The sequence below is a fragment of the Nerophis lumbriciformis genome, linkage group LG03 (assembly GCF_033978685.3).
Source record: "Nerophis lumbriciformis linkage group LG03, RoL_Nlum_v2.1, whole genome shotgun sequence".
NCBI lineage: Eukaryota > Metazoa > Chordata > Actinopteri > Syngnathiformes > Syngnathidae > Nerophis > Nerophis lumbriciformis.
Window position 1 is genome coordinate 5,989,935 of NC_084550.2, and position 18,968 is coordinate 6,008,902.

General features: G+C 42.8%; 1 long non-coding RNA gene across 1 annotated transcript in view; it reads right to left on the reverse strand.

Moving 5' to 3' along the window:
- Positions 1–4,764: 4,764 nt before the first annotated feature.
- LOC133575342 (uncharacterized) overlaps positions 4,765–18,968 on the reverse strand; it is a 41,360-nt gene continuing 27,156 nt past the window's right edge. Inside the window, exon 4 of the long non-coding RNA XR_009811486.1 lies at positions 4,765–4,872. This is a non-coding gene — a long non-coding RNA (uncharacterized lncRNA). The remainder of the gene's footprint in view (positions 4,873–18,968) is intronic.

Sequence of the window (18,968 nt, forward strand, 5' to 3'; positions counted from 1 at the left end):
TTCTCGCGGATCGCCTCAGCTACGGCTCCCGGTGGGGCCCTCTCGGGGGAAGGGGCCTCGGTCCCGGACCCCGGCGAGGCGTCCCTTCTCCGCTCCGTAAAAGTGTCCATCTCTTTTCTTTTTTTTTCCTTCTGTTGTGGCATATGCAGCAGGTGCCTGCTCGTTTTTCGTATGTGGGTAACAACATTTAACTATGTATATATATTTCCCAATTGGTTTAACTGCCACCCGCAAAAAAAAAAAAAAAAAAAAAAAATTAATCCGCCCGACCCGACCCGCGAGCGGATAAAATCTTAGTTTTTTTAATTTCATCCGCCCGATCCGCGGATAATCCGCGGACTCCGCGGTTGTGTCCGCAAACCGCGCATCTCTAGTCCACACAAAAGGGACAGAGGATAAAGTTTGGAGGTCACCGGACCCAAATGGATCACAGGTTGACTAGTTAAGTACATAAACTGAGTGGGGGGGGGAAGGTGCGAGCGGCTCCCTTTCGTCGACGACTCAAGTGTCCTAAGGCACAGGAATAACTTTATTCCTTCCCCCTCTGTGTGAATGCACCCCACTGAGGTGAGAGATGACCAATGAATGATGTGAATATTGATGGGGAATAGTGTTTCGAGCGTCACCATGGAAATGGAACGAAATAAAGCCTTTTTTTTTTTTTTCCAATGGCCATATATGTAAATATACAGTACATACATATGAGGCTCATTTGACCAATTCGACTGTACTGTTGCGAAAGTGGCGACATGTCACAGTTGATATGCACTTAGAAGCGATGCATATTCACGCATGCATATAAAGAGGACTGGCCAGTCAAGCAGACCAAAAAACAAACAAAAAAAAAAGCTATTGTGGTTAATGATATCATGTATAATTTTCTGATATGATTGGAAGTAGCACGTGTTTGCATTTGGTCACATAATCCTTTTAAAGGCAGTCTTCTACCAAAGTGCAGAGAGCTCCCCAGAAATTGGGAATCCCATAAGAATGTGAGTGTCAGGTTTAAGAGGAGGATTAAAGACTAAAGATGTCCGATAAATGCTTTAAAATGCAATAATCGGAAATTATCGGCATCGGTTTCAAAATGATCGGTATCGGTTTTTAAAAAAGTAAAATGTATGACTTGTGTACACGCAGGGCCGGCCCGTGGCATAGGCCGTATAGGCAAATGCTAAGGGCGCCGTCCATCAGGGGGCGCCATGCCAGTGCCACAAATGTTGGAGAAAAAAAAATAAAAATAAAAATAAAAAAAAGTTGGTACTATTATTTCTAAATACAAAAAATCATCCCACGTTAATTAAAATGCAAAGTAAAGCCTATTTAATAGAAATATTATTTGTTACAACATTACGCCCCCTCCCTTCCCGTATCATGACTCTTTTTGGACGTCACCACATCAAAAAATCAACACAAGATGTCAAAACGGCCAAAACTGTCAGGTGCCATAGGGAAAAAAAAGAGAAAAGAAGAGGAGGAGAAACGAGAAAAGACAGAGGTAGCAGGTAGGTACACGTTAGCCTACATGAAATTATTTGTCTGTTACAGAATGTGATAGTAACCTGGCTTTTTAGCATTAAGCTAAGGTTACATGATTCGGCAATTGCTAATCAATAAATAGCTAGTTCTGTTTTAACGTCGGGTTAATATTGTGGAGGGGGCTAAATTGTCATGGAAAATAATAATGTAACGTTAGGTAATTACAGTACTCCCACCTTACATTCCTCAGGGACATTTGTATTAGATCTTTTAAGCAGGTGTTTTTTGTTTACATTGTTATTGCCTTCTGGTTAGCTAATGTTTGCCCTGCAGGTAATAGTCACTTTTCCACCCCTTTATATATTAGGTATAGTTGTAAGTAAAAAAAAAAAAGGTCAAAGACAAAGCTATTCGGTTTCTTGTGAGTATATACACTTCACTGCCGATGTGGGGGGGGCGCCACCTAAAATCTTGCCTAGGGCGCCAGATTGGTTAGGGCCGGGCCTGTGTACACGGACGTAGGGAGAAGTACAGAGCGCCAATAAACCTTAAAGGCACTTCCTTTGCGTGCCGGCCCAGTCACATAATATCTACGGCTTTTCACACACACAGGTGAATGCAATGTATACTTGGTCAACAGCCATACAGGTCACACTGAGGGTGGCCGTATAAACAACTTTAACACGGCTACAAATATGCACCACACTGTGAACCCACACCAAACAAGAATGACAAACACATTTCGGGAGAACATCCGCACCGTAACACAACATAAACACAACAGAACAAATACCCAGAAGCCCTTGCAGCACTAACTCTTCCGGGTCGCTACAATATACATTTCCCCCTACTTCGCGTTCATATTTCGCTGTGTTTTTTTGCATTTTTGTTGCATTTCACTTGATTGTAATATATGTTCAGTGTTTTATCGTTAATAGTTAATGTTGTAAATCCCACGTTCTTTATTTTCATGTACATTCTGGGTCTCATTCAGTAAAAAAAAAATTAAAATTCCATTCTGTTTTTTTAAGGCGGTCTGTCATAACGTTTTAGCATTCAATCAGACATTATTGTGAGGTTTTGTATTAGTGTTCCTAAAAATCAGATATATTTTTTTAGACTGTAGCTGCCATTATGATGTGTAGTGACGTTTTCTAATGACCGTAAGTATTGAACTATACAAAGTATTTCAATGGTTGGAATCTGCGCTTTTGCATGACAGGTTGTCAATATTCAGTGTTTTATCGTTCATAGTTAATATTGTAAATCCCGCATTCTTTATTTTCATGTACATTCTGCGTGTCTCATTCAGGAAAAAAAGGGAACATACCATTCTGGTTTTTTTTTTAAGCAGTCTGTCATAACTTTTTTAGCATTCAATCAGACATTATTGTGAGGTTTTGTATTAGTGTTCCTAAAAAATAGATATACCGGCCCCCAGACATATCTTTTTCTCTAAATTTTACCCCTCGAGTTAAAATAATTGCCCAGGCCTGCGCTAGGGCAATGGTTCTTAACCGTACTGAACCCCACTAGTTTCATATGCGCATTCACCGAACCCTTCTTTAGTGATTATTTTTTTTCCTTAATTTAATCTTATATAAATATTAATCATGAAATGTTATTCTATGAAAGAAACACTAATAAAGATATATTTTCCAAACAGAAAGTTACAGGAATGTAAACATGATCCCATGTTTACATCTCATTGTGCAACATGTGAATGTTTTAGTGGGGAACTAAATGCGATATCGGAAAGGGGTAAAAAATGATTTCCAAAGCAGGACCCCCACCCAGACATACAATACTAGTACACAGCTCATGAAAAACAATATGTTATATTAGACAAATTAATAAAACGTTGAACTTGTTATTTAGTCAGGTTTGGGACAGGTTTGCTGCTGGTGTGGCCAAAGTGTACACCTAAGTTAAAGTACCTCTTAGAGAGAGCATGTCCCAAATTCCAAGCTGCTGTTTTGAGGCATGTTAATAAAAAAAAATAATGCACTTTGTGACTTCAATAATAAATATGACAGTGCCATGTTGGCATTTTTTTTCCCCATAACTTGAGTTGATTTATTTTGGAAAACCTTGTTACATTGTTTAATGCATCCAGCGGGGCGTCACAACAAAATTAGGCATACTAATGTGTTAATTCCATGACATTAAGAGTTGGACGATATCGGAATATCGGCAAAAAAGCCATTATCGGACATCTCTATTAAAGACCTTAGGAACCTCCGGAAGAAGGTCCACACAAGAGGGACAGAGGATAAAGTTAGGAGGTCACCGGACCCAAATGGATCACAGGTTGACTAGTTAAGTACATAAACTGAGTGGTATGCACCAAGATTTGACCCACAAGGAGAGGAGGTGTACATGAAATGGTATTTAAACACGGTGTTCCGACCGGACAGCAGAATGAAGAGATTTGGCACTTCTTCTCCTATAGAGCTGCAGTTCTATTCCGAGGCTCGCTGAAACAAAATAAAGCTTTTTGCTTGACGATTCCTCTTGACGTCTCCTTGGCTCATCATCATGCATTATATGTATCATTTCCTTACATAATGATTTTTTACAAATAATGTGCATTTGGTGTAAAAAAAGACACTCAAAGCACAACCAATTCCCAACTCGTTTTCCCATAATTTAATGTACTTATTTTGGTCCTAAAATTGACATACAAGAGCTATTGGACTAAATGTATGACTGGAAGCTGAAATAGACAGTTTTTTTTATAATAATTACTCTGATTTGATTTGATTTTGTTTCCCAAATTGCGTTTGAAAAGTTGCTATGTACAGAAATAAAATTAATTGTCAAATAAAGAAGGATCATTTCACACAGCAGCAACAAGTTCCAGAGGCACTTTTTGCTGCTAAAAATAAAGACTGTGGAGGTGCAGCAGTTGGCAGCGTGCACGTCTACAGCATGCATTTGGCGCAGAAACAAGATGCAAAACAACAACAACAACAACAACAACAAAAAACAACAACTCACCCCCCGAGAACGACGAGGCTTGGATGGCGGACGCGCCAAACGCGGTGCACAAAAAAGGAAAAAACAAACAAACTTGGGTGTCAAACTCCTGCGCTCCTCAGCGGCACTCGGCGTTCATCCCTCCCGATGAAAGGGGGGGGGGAGGAAAAAAAAAAGTGTCCAAGCAGAGGGTGGCGCGCTCTGCCTCTCTGGAGGCACGCTTGTGACTTGGCGCGCACCCGGGCCGCCTTTTAAGTGAGCGGCGACGCGAGAGAGAGCGGCGCGCGCGGCCATTCACTTGGGGGGGGGAGGGGGAGGACGGGTGGAGGGGTGTCTCCGTTGCCTGTCGTCATCTCTCAGCTTGCAGCGGGGAGGCTCCTCGTCCTCTGAGCGTCCCCCTCCGGCTGCAGATCCCTGCCAGAGAGAAAAGATGGAGGGTCAATCCCGTGAGCTCTGCTAAACCGACTCGAAACTACAACTGCACAGTTGTAGACCACTGCAATGTACCGTATTTTTTCGGAGTATAAGTCGCACCGGCCGAAAATGCATAATAAAGAAGGAAAAAAACATATACAGGTAAAAGCCAGTAAATTAGAATATTTTGAAAAACTTGATTTATTTCAGTAATTGCATTCAAAAGGTGTAACTTGTACATTATATTTATTCATTGCACACAGACTGATGCATTCAAATGTTTATTTCATTTAATTTTGATGATTTGAAGTGGCAACAAATGAAAATCCAAAATTCCGTGTGTCACAAAATTAGAATATTACTTAAGGCTAATACAAAAAAGGGATTTTTAGAAATGTTGGCCAACTGAAAAGTATGAAAATGAAAAATATGAGCATGTACAATACTCAATACTTGGTTGGAGCTCCTTTTGCCTCAATTACTGCGTTAATGCGGCGTGGCATGGAGTCGATGAGTTTCTGGCACTGCTCAGGTGTTATGAGAGCCCAGGTTGCTCTGATAGTGGCCTTCAACTCTTCTGCGTTTTTGGGTCTGGCATTCTGCATCTCCCTTTTCACAATACCCCACAGATTTTCTATGGGGCTAAGGTCAGGGGAGTTGGCGGGCCAATTTAGAACAGAAATACCATGGTCCGTAAACCAGGCACGGGTAGATTTTGCGCTGTGTGCAGGCGCCAAGTCCTGTTGGAACTTGAAATCTCCATCTCCATAGAGAAGGTCAGCAGCAGGAAGCATGAAGTGCTCTAAAACTTGCTGGTAGACGGCTGCGTTGACCCTGGATCTCAGGAAACAGAGTGGACCGACACCAGCAGATGACATGGCACCCCAAACCATCACCCAACCATGCACATTTTGCATTTCCTTTGGAAATCGAGGTCCCAGAGTCTGGAGGAAGACAGGAGAGGCACAGGATCCACGTTGCCTGAAGTCTAGTGTAAAGTTTCCACCATCAGTGATGGTTTGGGGTGCCATGTCATATGCTGGTGTCGGTCCACTCTGTTTCCTGAGATCCAGGGTCAACGCAGCCGTCTACCAGCAAGTTTTAGAGCACTTCATGCTTCCTGCTGCTGACCTGCTCTATGGAGATGGAGATTTCAAGTTCCAACAGGACTTGGCGCCTGCACACAGCGCAAAATCTACCCGTGCCTGGTTTACGGACCATGGTATTTCTGTTCTAAATTGGCCCGCCAACTCCCCTGACCTTAGCCCCATAGAAAATCTGTGGGGTATTGTGAAAAGGAAGATGCAGAATGCCAGACCCAAAAACGCAGAAGAGTTGAAGGCCACTCTCAGAGCAACCTGGGCTCTCATAACACCTGAGCAGTGCCAGAAACTAATCGACTCCATGCCACGCCGCATTAACGCAGTAATTGAGGCAAAAGGAGCTCCAACCAAGTATTGAGTATTGTACATGCTCATATTTTTCATTTTCATACTTTTCAGTTGGCCAACATTTCTAAAAATCCCTTTTTTGTATTAGTCTTAAGTAATATTCTAATTTTGTGACACACGGAATTTTGGATTTTCATTTGTTGCCACTTCAAATCATCAAAATTAAATGAAATAAACATTTGAATGCATCAGTCTGTGTGCAATGAATAAATATAATGTACAAGTTACACCTTTTGAATGCAATTACTGAAATAAATCAAGTTTTTCAAAATATTCTAATTTACTGGCTTTTACCTGTATAAGTCGCACTGGAGTATAAGTCGCATTTTTGGGGGAAATGTATTTGATAAAAGCCAACAGCAAGAATAGACATTTGAAAGGCAATTTAAAATAAATAAAGGATAGTGAACAACAGGCTGAATAAGTGTACGTTATATGAGGCATAAATAACCAACTGGTATGTTAACGTAACATATTATGGTAAGAGTCATTCAAATAACTATAACATATAGAACATGCTATACGTTTACCAAACAATCTGTCAAGTCCTAATCGCTAAATCCCATGAAATCTTATACGTCTAGTCCAGGGGTCGGCAACCTTTACCAGTCAAAGAGCCATTTTGACCAGTTTCACAAATTAAAGATAACAATGGGAGCAGGGCCGGCCCGTGGCATAGGCCGTATAGGCAAATGCTAAGGGCGCCGTCCATCAGGGGGCGCCACGCCAGTGCCACAAATGTTGGAGAAAAAAAAAAGTTGGTACTATTATTTCTAAATACAAAAAATAATCCCACGTTAATTAAAATGCAAAGTAAAGCCTATTTAATAGAAATATTATTTGTTACAACATTACGCCCCCTACCCCCTCCCCCCGCACGGTGCGCCCCCTCCTTTCCCATATCATGACTCTTTTTGGACGTCACCACATCAAAAAATCAACACAAGATGTCAAAACGGCCAAAACTGTCAGGTGCCCAGGGAAGAAAAAAGGGAAAAGAAGAGGAGGAGAAACGAGAAAAGACAGAGGTAGCAGGCAGGTAACGTTAGCCTACATGAAATTATTTGTCTGTTACAGAATGTGATAGCTGGCTTTTTAGCATTAAGCTAATGTTACATGATTCGGCAATTGCTAATCAATAAATAGCTAGTTCTATTTTAACGTCGTGTTAATATTGTGGAGGGGGCTAAATTGTTATGGAAAATAATAATGTAACGTTAGGTAATTACAGTACTCCCACCTTACATTCCTCAGGGACATTTGTATTAGATCTTTTAAGCAGGTGTTTTTTGTTTACATTGTTATTGCCTTCTGGTTAGCTAATGTTTGCCCTGCAGGTAATAGTCACTTTTCCACCCCTTTATATATTAGGTATAGTTGTAAGTAAAAAAAAAAAGGTCAAAGACAAAGCTATTCAGTTTCTTGTGAGTATATACACTTCACTGCCGATGTGGGGGGGGGGGGGGGGGGGGGGGGGGGGGGCGCCACCTAAAATCTTGCCTAGGGCGCCAGATTGGTTAGGGCCGGGCCTGAATGGGAGCCACAAAAATGTTTTGAAATTTAAAACGAAATAACACTGCATAGAAAGTTTTTTTTTTGCTTTGTGCTATGTATATAACAGGGGTCTCAGACACGCTGCCCATACCTTACTATGGAATTTAAATACTGGTGCGGCATGCGGGTTTTATATGAATGGCGCTTAAACCACACGTTATGTGGAGGTAGTGACAGCAAGGCATACTTGTTCAACAACCACACAGGTTACACTGACGGTGGCGTTATAAAAAAAACTAAACTTGAACACTCTTACTGATAATGCGCCACACTGTGAACCCACACCAAACAAGAATGACAAAAACATTTCGGGAGAACATCTGCACCGTAACACAACATAAACACAACAGGACAAATACCCAGAATCCCATGCAGCCCTAACTCTTCCGGGATACATTATACACCCCACATGTGTGAGGGAGCAGGGTTTGGGGGGGTTTGGTGGTAGCAGGAGTGTATAATGCAGCCCGGAAGAGTCAGGGCTGCATGGGATTCTGGGTGTTTGTGCTGTTGTGTTTATGTTGTGTTAAGGTGCAGATGTTCTCCCGAAATGTGTTTGTCATTCTTGTTTGGTTTTGGTTCAAAGTGTGGCGCATTATTAGTAAGAGTGTTAAAGTTGTTTTATATGACCACCGTCAGTGTAACCTGTGTGGCTGTTGACCAAGTATGCCTTGCTGTCAAGTACGTGTGCAAGCAGAAAATGTATATTGTATAACAAGTGTTGGGCTGACACGCTGTTAATACAGATTTTAGAGGGCGCCAAATGTTATACCATCATGGCACGCCCCTATTATAGCCGTAAGGGTGAAAATCGGTGAATATTAATCCCGGGAGTTTTCTGCGAGAGGCACTGAAATCCAGAAGTCTCACGGGAAAATTGGGGGGTTCAGCAAGTGAGCTACTGAGCCGCATCAGAGTGATCAAAGAGCCGCATGCGGCTCCGGAGCCGCGGGTTGCCGACCCCTGCACTAGTGGTACACGTACCACAGTTTGAGAATCCCTGATCCGAACCATGGCAATACGACAGGTCAGCCGAGTATCATCGTGTGACCCCGTAGCCCCTCTTCACGCGACGACATCACGCCGCTGCATCCCACGCATAATGCCGCCATGTGAGGCATCGCTACCAACACTTTTTAAGGTTAAGCCCGGAATAGAAGAAAATAATTGCTTGCATTTATCATAACGGCTATAATAAATATAGTCGCTGAGAGCTCCTCGCTTGTGCTTTTTCTCTTATCTTTCAGATGACGCACCACATACTTCGGTAACGGAGCCGGCAAGCAGAACTAAATTGGAGTTGGGTCGAGATAGAGGCATCGAGACTCAAAAAAATGCTTTTGCTCATCCGCAGACTCTTGCCACCAGTCTGGCGACTCACTGACTCACTACTCCAGGTGCCCCTGACTCGGCTACGATTTTGAAACTGCTATTTACAGGCCTCGAATTTGTACTTTTTAAGGTCAAGACAAGTGTTGCTTTAAAGGAGGGCTCATACTTTAGGGCACCAAGGCAGCCAATTACGACCAAAGTAATAATTAAGATTATTATTATCAATATTGAAATCATGATTACTGATTGTTAGGCATACTTGCCAACCTTGAGACCTCCAATTTCGGGAGGTGGGGGGTGGGGAGTGGGGGCATGGTCGGGGGTGGAGCGGGGCGTGGTTAAGAGGGGAGGAGTATATTGACAGCTAGAATTCACCAAGTATTTCATACATATATATATATATATATATATGTATGTGTGGGGAAAAAAAATCACAAGACTACTTCATCTCTACAGGCCTGTTTCATGAGGGGGGGTTCCTTCAATCATCAGGAGATTTTAATGGGAGCATTCACATACCATGGATTATATAGGGCACAGAGTGGGTGGGTACAGGCTGGCGTAGGGGCGTGGTGATTGGCTCATGTGTTACCTAGGAGGTGTTTCCGTCTGTGGCGGCATGCTGATACAATTTCGCTGCGCTTGTTGAGGGATGACAGGTCTGGACGGTAAATAATAAACAGTTTCTCTTTCAAGCATAGGTTGCATCTTTTATTACCACTATTGTAAGGTGTGCTGGATGCAAGAATTTGCCATGTTATTGAATATTCAACATTATTGTCTTTGAGGTCCCAAATGTGTTTGCTGAGTTCTGTGGTATTCCGCAGGTTTTGGTTCCTGAAAGAAGCCTTGTGATTGTTCCATCTGGTTTTAAACTCTCCCTCGGTTAATCCTACATATGTGTCGGATGTCTTAATGTCCTTGCGTGTTACCTTAGATTGGTAAACAACTGATGTTTGTAAGCACCCCCCGTTGAGAGGGCAATCAGGTTTCTTGCGGCAGTTGCAGCCTTTGTTGGTTTTGGGGTCGCTCTGTCCGGGGGCCGACGGCTCATTTGCAATTGTTTTGTTGTGGTTTGAGATAATTTGTCGTATATTGTTCATACAGCTGTAGCTCAATTTAATGTTGTTCTTGTTGAATACTTTTCTTAGGGTGTTGCCTTTGGGGAAGTGTTTGTCAATCAATCATATATATATATATATATATATTAGAGATGCGCGGATAGGCAATTATTTCATCCGCAACCGCATGACAAAAGTCGTCAACCATCCGCATCCACCCGAATTAACATTTAATCAACACCGCACCCGCCCGCACCCGCCCGTTGTTATATATCTAATATAGACGATGCAAGGCATTAGTGAGGTTATAAAGCTTTTGCCTGTTAAAGAAAGGAGACTGATCCAATGCAGCAATCATCTGGGAGCCGCGCTGAGCGCACCTCCAAGCGCGTGGAGGTGCGATGTCCCTCGCACCTGCCGGGTATGGGCCCGACGCTCCAGCGCCATCCATTTTCAGGGCTAGTTGATTCGGCAGGTGGGTTGTTACACACACCTTTTCTGGGGTGTGATGAGCGTCGGCATCGGGCGCTTTAACCCGGCGTTCGGTTCATCCCGCAGCGCCAGTTCTGCTTGCCCCACCCCTTTCGTGAGCGCACTGCGCGCGGAGTGACCCCTGTTACGCGCCCCCGGCAACGGGGGTGGCGGGCAGGTAAGCTGCGCGGGCGGAGCGCGCGGAGTGACCCCTGTTACGAGCCCCCGGCAACGGGGGTGGCGGGCAGGTAAGCTGCTTACCTGCTGCGCGTGACGCCGGCCGCGGCGAAGGCGGACGAGGCGGGGTGTCGTGCGGTGGGCGCGGTGGTGACCCTGGACGTGCGTCGGGCCCTTCTCGCGGATCACCTCAGCTACGGCTCCCGGTGGGGCCCTCTCGGGGGAAGGGGCCTCGGTCCCGGACCCCGGCGAGGCGTCCCTTCTCCGCTCCGTAAAAGTGTCCATCTCTTTTTTTTTTTCTTCTTCTGTTGTGGCATATGCTGCAGGTGCCTGCTCGTTTTTCGTATGTGGGTAACAACATTTAACTATATATATATATTTCCGAATTGGTTTAACTGCCACCCGCCTGAATGTATTTAAAATCTAATTTTTTTTTTATTTCAACCGCCCGAACCGCGGATAATCCGCGGACTCCGCGGTTGTGTCCGCAAACCGCGCATCTCTAATATATATATATATATATATATATATATATACATCCTGAAAATATGCAAACAAATCTGTGTTTAGATAATTGATACTTCAAACTTGCATAAATATAACATGAATATAAGATAACTTGGCTTCTGAGAGCTTCAAATTGTAATGAATAAAATGGTCAAGTTGTTAATAAACAAGCAATTATTTCAATAATTAAATATGGTCATTTTAAATGGATTATTATGATAATTTAAAATTAATTATTTCATATATGTTTATTTTAATGTACCGGTATAATTCTATGGCTGGATGTAATAAGGAGTCAGAAAAAATACAAATAAAAATACAATTAATTTTGATGTTTTTAGCAAAATATAGTAAAAATGTATTTCTTTTTTTTTTTTTTTTATTAATAAATATAATTATTTTTAGGTAAGATAAACATAATAATACAATTTATCTCTAGTCTGGATGATTTAGTTCTTGTCACCCTGTTGTCCTCCCGTCGTGAAAAAAGGCTGTCCTCACTCAGGTCCGCATGGAGCTGGAGGGGGCGTGGCCTCCAGCTCCGGCTGAAAATCGGGAGTTTTTCCGGGAGAATATTTGTCCTGGGAGGTTTTCGGGAGAGGCGCTAAATTTCGGGAGTCTCCCGGAAAATTCGGGAGGGTTGGCAAGTATGGTTTGAACCTGACACGCCTTGTGCATTTCTTACTTAAAACATGGATAACAAATCCATTCAAACCACCAGTTGATTCAATGTTATTAAAACATTACAACTTCTGACCGGCTTTAAGTATCGTCTCGGAAACACTCCAGACGAAGGCGGCGACTTTAAGTATACGCAGACCAAAGAGGTTCTGTTTTCTCCAGGGTGTGTTTGTCTGTTAGAAACATAACTAAAAAGGTTATGGATATATTTTATTGAAAACTTCAAAAATATGTCCGTTAAAACAATCCTTTCTCTTAACCTCTACGACCTATGTGTCAAAGTCAAGGCCCGCTGTGGCCCCCAAGATGATATTCGAGCAGAACTAGGACCGGCCGGAGGGCCACAGGTGCCTGCTGCTGTTTTGCACGCACCAATACTCCATCCATCAATCAATCAATCAATCAATGTTTACTTATAGAGCCTTAAATCACGAGTGTCTCAAAGGGCTGCACAAGCCACAACGACATCCCACATCAGGGAAAGGAAAAACTCAACCCAATGGGACAATGAGAAACCTTGGAGGGGACCGCAGATGTGGGGACCCCCCACCCCTGGGCGACCGGTGCAATGGACGTCGCGTGGATCTAGTATAATATTGCATACTTGCCAACCCTCCCGGATTTTCCGGGAGACTCCCGAAATTCAGCGCCTCTCCCGAAAACCTCCCGGAAGAAATTTTCTCCCGAAAATCTCCTGGAATTCAGCCGGAACTGGAGGCCACGCCCCCTCCAGCTCCATGCGGACCTGAGTCCAGTGTGCGCACACAAGGAGACGAAGCAGAAGAAGAGACCGTAGTCGAAGAGCGCAGGGGAGACACTTCTCCAGGGCCGATGTATGCTCGGGGCAACACCCTTCACCTTACCGGCAGTGGGTCTCCACAGCGGACGACTTTAGGGTGAATGAGTCCAGCGATTAGTTGCAAATCTTGCTTTATTGATTGCTTGCACACAGCCAATCCAACACGAAACCAACTAGTCCCTCCCAGCACTCACGCTACGCTCCCTCTCTTCTCTCGCCCACACACTCACTGACGTCACTCACCTCACATGCTGTCACCTATTAAAGGGCCACACACACACACACACATACTCTACTCTCATAACACACAGTACAGTTAGTAAAACAACTGTGTTTTCATTACTGTGTATTTGATAGGTGCCATTACCCCGGAATTGTATTGCATTGTACTTTCAAGTACAACAATGAGTAGATGAGTGTTATGTGTGTGTATATGTGTAAATAAATGAACACTGAAATTCAAGTATTTCTTTTATTTATATATATAATAAAATAAATATATATATATATATAGCTAGAATTCACTGAAAGTCAAGTATTTCATACATATATATATATATATATATATATATATATATATTTATATATATATATATATATATATATATATATATATATATATATATATATATATATATATATGAAATGCTCGAGTTGGTGAATTCTAGCTGTAAATATACTCCTCCCCTCTTAACCACGCCCCCAACCACGCCCCCCGCCCCAACCACCCCCCACCCCCCGAAATCGGAGGTCTCAAGGTTGGCAAGTATGCTAATATTGTGATATCAGTAATATCAGTGCTGGCGATAATTTTCAAAATGGGGTCCCAGGGACCCCATGAAGTCATAAAAATGGGGTCCCACAGCAAATATTTGGGGTCCCACTTTTTTGTAACAAATGTTTTGAAAACAAATGATAAATGTATGCATTATCCTGTTCCTGTTACATCTGTTACGGCGCGTGCGCATACCACCATTCATTCCTCTGCAAGCGCCGCTGAGCGCACTACCTGGACACGCACCACCTGGACACGCCCCTACACGCTCCGCCCCTGCAGGGCCGTAGACAATCAGTGATCAACGCACCTGTTCCTGATTAGACTCCACGCCATCTCAGTGTCCTGAGATCCAGTGCTAGAACGTAGTTCTCTGGTCCCAGTAAGCTGCCCCGTCTAACTCCTCTCCTTGTACCTCGCTCTCCATGTTCCTTCTGCCTTCGTCCTCACTTGCCTTTTGTCGTCCCGCAGTATTCCTTTCGCATCCTTGGTTCGAGTTGTGCGCCTCGCTTCCCTGGGCTCCCCCCTGGATTATACCTTCTGCCGTCGCGCCGTCTCCTTACCCCTTACACGTTACTTAATTCATAAAAAAATAACAATACAAAACAAAACACATTTTTATGCATGTGTAAATGTATTCAGTTATAAACATTCATTCACTTTCTTCTTTCCTTCAGGGATCTAAACTTTACCGCTGCCCGTTTTTTTTTTTCTATATTTTTATTGTAATATTTTCAGAATGTGTTTGTTTTATTTTTGGCCAAAGTAAGACAAAGAAAACAATCTGAAGTTGTCTTTATTTATTTGTAGACCTTAGATGGTAAAATCCTTCAATTATTTGCAATAGCTCATTGAGAAATGTTGTTCTTAAACTGTTCGACAAATTGCTCACGCATTTCTTCACAAAGTGGTGACACTCGCCCCATCCTTGTTTGTGAATGACTGAGCATTTCATGGAAGCTGCTTTTATACCCAATCATGGCACCCACCTGTTCCCAAATAGCCTGTTCACCTGTGGGATGTTCCGAGTAAGTGTTTGATGAGCATTCCTCAACTTTCTCAGTCTTTTTTGCCGCTTGTGCCAGCTTTTTTTTAAACATGTTGCAGGCATCAAATTCCAAATGAGCTAATATTTGCAAAAAACAACAGTTTTCCAGTTCGAACGTTAAGTATCTTGTCTTTGCAGTCTATTCAAATGAATGTAGGTTGAAAAGGATTTGCAAATCATTGTTTCCTGTTTTTATTTACGATTTACGCAACGTCTCTACGAACGGAGCAAAAAAATATTATGTAAGAAAAAAAAATATGTTAATACTATAATTATTAATAAAATATTTGTTTTAAATGTATGTGTACATTTTTTTTGCCTTTTCCAAAAAAAATATATGCATCATAAAAAATATTGTGATGAAGTCATATTGATCACTTCCCCACCGCCACACGTATTTTGGCAATCACGGGGAAATTCTGGTGTCTTGTCAGATTTTGTATTTCGAAGTAATACAGAATTTGTATTCCTGTTACCAGTTGCACGCATTATTAACACAAAATATGGATTGTTACAATCATGGTTTGCTTGCTAAAGATGTTTGGTAATGTAATCTGTGATATTTCTACCTGAATAAATGCTTTTGATATTCTGCACACACTGCAAAAACTGAAATCTAAGTAAGATGAAATATCTCAAATAAGGGTGATATTTGCTTATTTTCTGTCTGATAAGATAATTCCTCTCACTAAGCAGATTTTATGTTGGAGTGTTTTACTTGTTTTAAGTGTTTTGGTCCTAAATGATCTCAGTAAGATATTACAGCTTGTTGAGATGTGATGACCTATATTGAGTAAATCATGCTTGAAACTAGAATATCAAGTGTTGCAAAGCTGTGTCATCAACACTCACAAGTATAAAACTACTTTTTTAAACTAAGAATTTCTCATTTCAAGCTTGAAATAAAAAATCCTGACTTTGACACAATTGCGTCTCATAATTAAACTGACAGTTAATATTTAAACATTTAACATTTCAAAACAATTTTGAACAGAAATAGCTCATGCACATTCAGATAAATTCTTAAAATTTACAAATTAAAAATTAATTGGCCTGGGGCCTGGCTGTAAATATAAATATATATATATATATATATATATATATATATATATATATATATATATATATATATATATATATATATATATATATATATATATATATTAGAGATGCGCGGATAGGCAATTATTTCATCCGCAACCGCATCAGAAAGTCGTCAACCATCCGCCATCCACCCGATGTAACATTTGATCAGAACCGCACCCGCCCGCACCCGCCCGTTGTTATATATCTAATATAGACGATGCAAGGCATTAGTGAGGTTATAAAGCTTTTGCCTGTTAAAGAAAGGAGACTGATCCAATGCAGTACAGACATTCGCGTGCCACGATGTCACGACCCAGACGCACACCAGTGCGCAATCATATGGGAGCCGCGCTGAGCGCACCTCCAAGCGCGTCTCGCTGCCGGCGACGCCCGGGTATGGGCCCGACGCTCCAGCGCCATCCATTTTCAGGGCTAGTTGATTCGGCAGGTGGGTTGTTACACACTCCTTAGCGGGTTCCGACATCCATGGCCACCGTCCTGCTGTCTATATCAACCAGGGTGAGCCTTACGAGCCCCCGGCCACGGGGGTGGCGGGCAGGTAAGCTGCTTACCTGCTGCGCGTGACGCCGGCCGCGGCGAAGGCGGACGAGGCGGGGTGTCGGTGCGGTGGGCGCGGTGGTGACCCTGGACGTGCGTCGGGCCCTTCTCGCGGATCGCCTCAGCTACGGCTCCCGGTGGGGCCCTCTCGGGGGAAGGGGCCTCGGTCCCGGACCCCGGCGAGGCGTCCCTTCTCCGCTCCGTAAAAGTGTCCATCTCTTTTCTTTTTTTTTCTTCTGTTGTGGCATATGCAGCAGGTGCCTGCTCGTTTTTCGTATGTGGGTAACAACATTTAACTATGTATATATATTTCCGAATTGGTTTAACTGCCACCCGCCTGAATCTATTTAAAATCTTTTTTTTTTTATTTCAACCGCCCGACCCGACCGGACCCGCGGATAAAATCTAATTTTTTTAAATTTCATCCGCCCGATCCGCGGATAATCCGCGGACTCCGCGGTTGTGCCCGCAAACCGCGCATCTCTAATATATATATATATATATATATATATATATACATACACACACATATTCCTTGCTCACAAATTGACTGAAAGAGCACGCACTTGGCGCGATGAGGTCATGTTATCGATGGGAAAATGCATTTTTAGACAATATGATTTGCCTGAGCGTTGCCTTTTTGCCTTTCCATTAAGAAAAATAAACTAGTTTTTAGTGTAAGTTTGCTGGTTTCAAGAAATGTAATGCAGAGCTCATATCATTATCTAGCTCCGTCCTATCTTATATATATATATATATGTCCCGGCAAGAAATTTGCGTTCAAAGAACTCCGGCTTATTAGTGATTCCCAGAGCCCAAAAAAAGTCTGCGGGCTATAGAGCGTTTTCTATTGGGGCTCCAGTACTATGGAATGCCCTCCCGGTAAGAATTAGAGATGCTACCTCAGTAGAAGCATTTAAGTCCCATCTTAAAACTCATTTGTATACTCTAGCCTTTAAATAGCCCCCCTGTTAGACCAGTTGATCTGCCGTTTCTTTTCTTTTCTCCTCTGCTCCCCTATTCCTTGTGGAGGGGGGAGACACAGGTCCGGTGGCCATGGATGAAGTGCTGGCTGTCCAGAGTCGGGACCCGGGGTGGACCGCTCGCCTGTGCATCGGTTGGGGACATCTCTGCGCTGCTGACCCGTCTCCGCTCGGGATGGTGTCCTGCTGGCCCCACTATGGACTGGACTCTTACTATTATGTTGGATCCACTATGGACTGGACTCTCACAATATTATGTCAGACCCACTCGACATCCATTGCTTTCGGTCTCCCCTAGAGGGTGGGGGGTTACCCACATATGCGGTCCTCTCCAAGGTTTCTCATAGTCATTCACATCGACGTCCCACTGGGGTGAGTTTTTCCTTGCCCTTATGTGGGCTCTGTACCGAGGTTGTCGTTGTGGCTTGTGCAGCCCTTTGAGACACTTGTGATTTAGGGCTATATAAATAAACATTGATTGATTGATTATGTCAAGATAATGGCACCAGCATTTACTTCATTCAAGAATATGTTTCAACATATTGAGAAAAAAGGTCTCATATTTGTTTTTTTCTACCATAAAAGTGCACTTGTTATTAGTGAGAATATACTTATTCTAAGGTATTTTTGGGTTCATTGAGGTTAGCTGATTTGACTTGTTTTTGAAAACTTGACAAACCAAATTGTCTTGTTCTTTTGGCAGATAATTTTGCTTAGTTCAAGTAAAACACCCCTCATTTTTGTATTATTTTCCCTCGTTTTTGAACACTGACTTTTTGCAGTTCATTACATGTACAAGTTAATAGTAAGCATATCTCTGCATGACAGTTCTTTAAACTTCTCTATTCATTAATAAAATGTAATATTGAGCATTTTGTAATTGCGGACTACCAATCAGAACAGGTTATTAAAGAATAAACTGTAGCGATAGGAATATTGTGTAATGAACTGTAACTAGCCAATGTGAGCTGCAGAGGGCAGTGGCAGGCATGACTGCAGTACTCGGCCTTGTCTCAGTGGGAGCGAAGAAGGAGACAAGAAAGTGTTGGAGGAGCAGTATGTGGCACTTCTGCCTATTTGTTCAAAACCGTTTTGTTGATTCCCATCCCTACTTCTACGGTGTGTAGTGAAACATGTTTAGCTGTTCCTCGTCCTGCAGGGAGGATACTTGTAAGAAACCGGTGGGGTGGTATCTGTGTCATCCTCAAGCTCGGATCCTCTACCAGAGGCCTGGTAGTTTGAGGGTTCTGCGCAGTATCTTGTCTTCAGATGTTGTTCCTGGGATCTGTTGGAGCCACTCTCCCAGTTTGGGGGTTACTGCTCCGGGCGCCCCCACTACCACGGGGACCACGCTAGCCTTGACCTTCCACATCGATTCCAGCTGCTCTTTCAACCCTTGGTACTAAGTTTCTCGTGTTCCTACTTCCTGATGTTGGCGTCAGCTGCGATTGCCACATCTATCACCACCACCCTTTTTATGCTCTTTGTCCACTACCACTATGTCTGGTTGGTTAGCCAGAAGCTGTTTGTCAGTCTGGAAGCTGAAGTCCCACAGAACCTTGGCCCTGTTGTTCTCAGCCACCTTCTGTAGTATGGCCCACACATATACATTC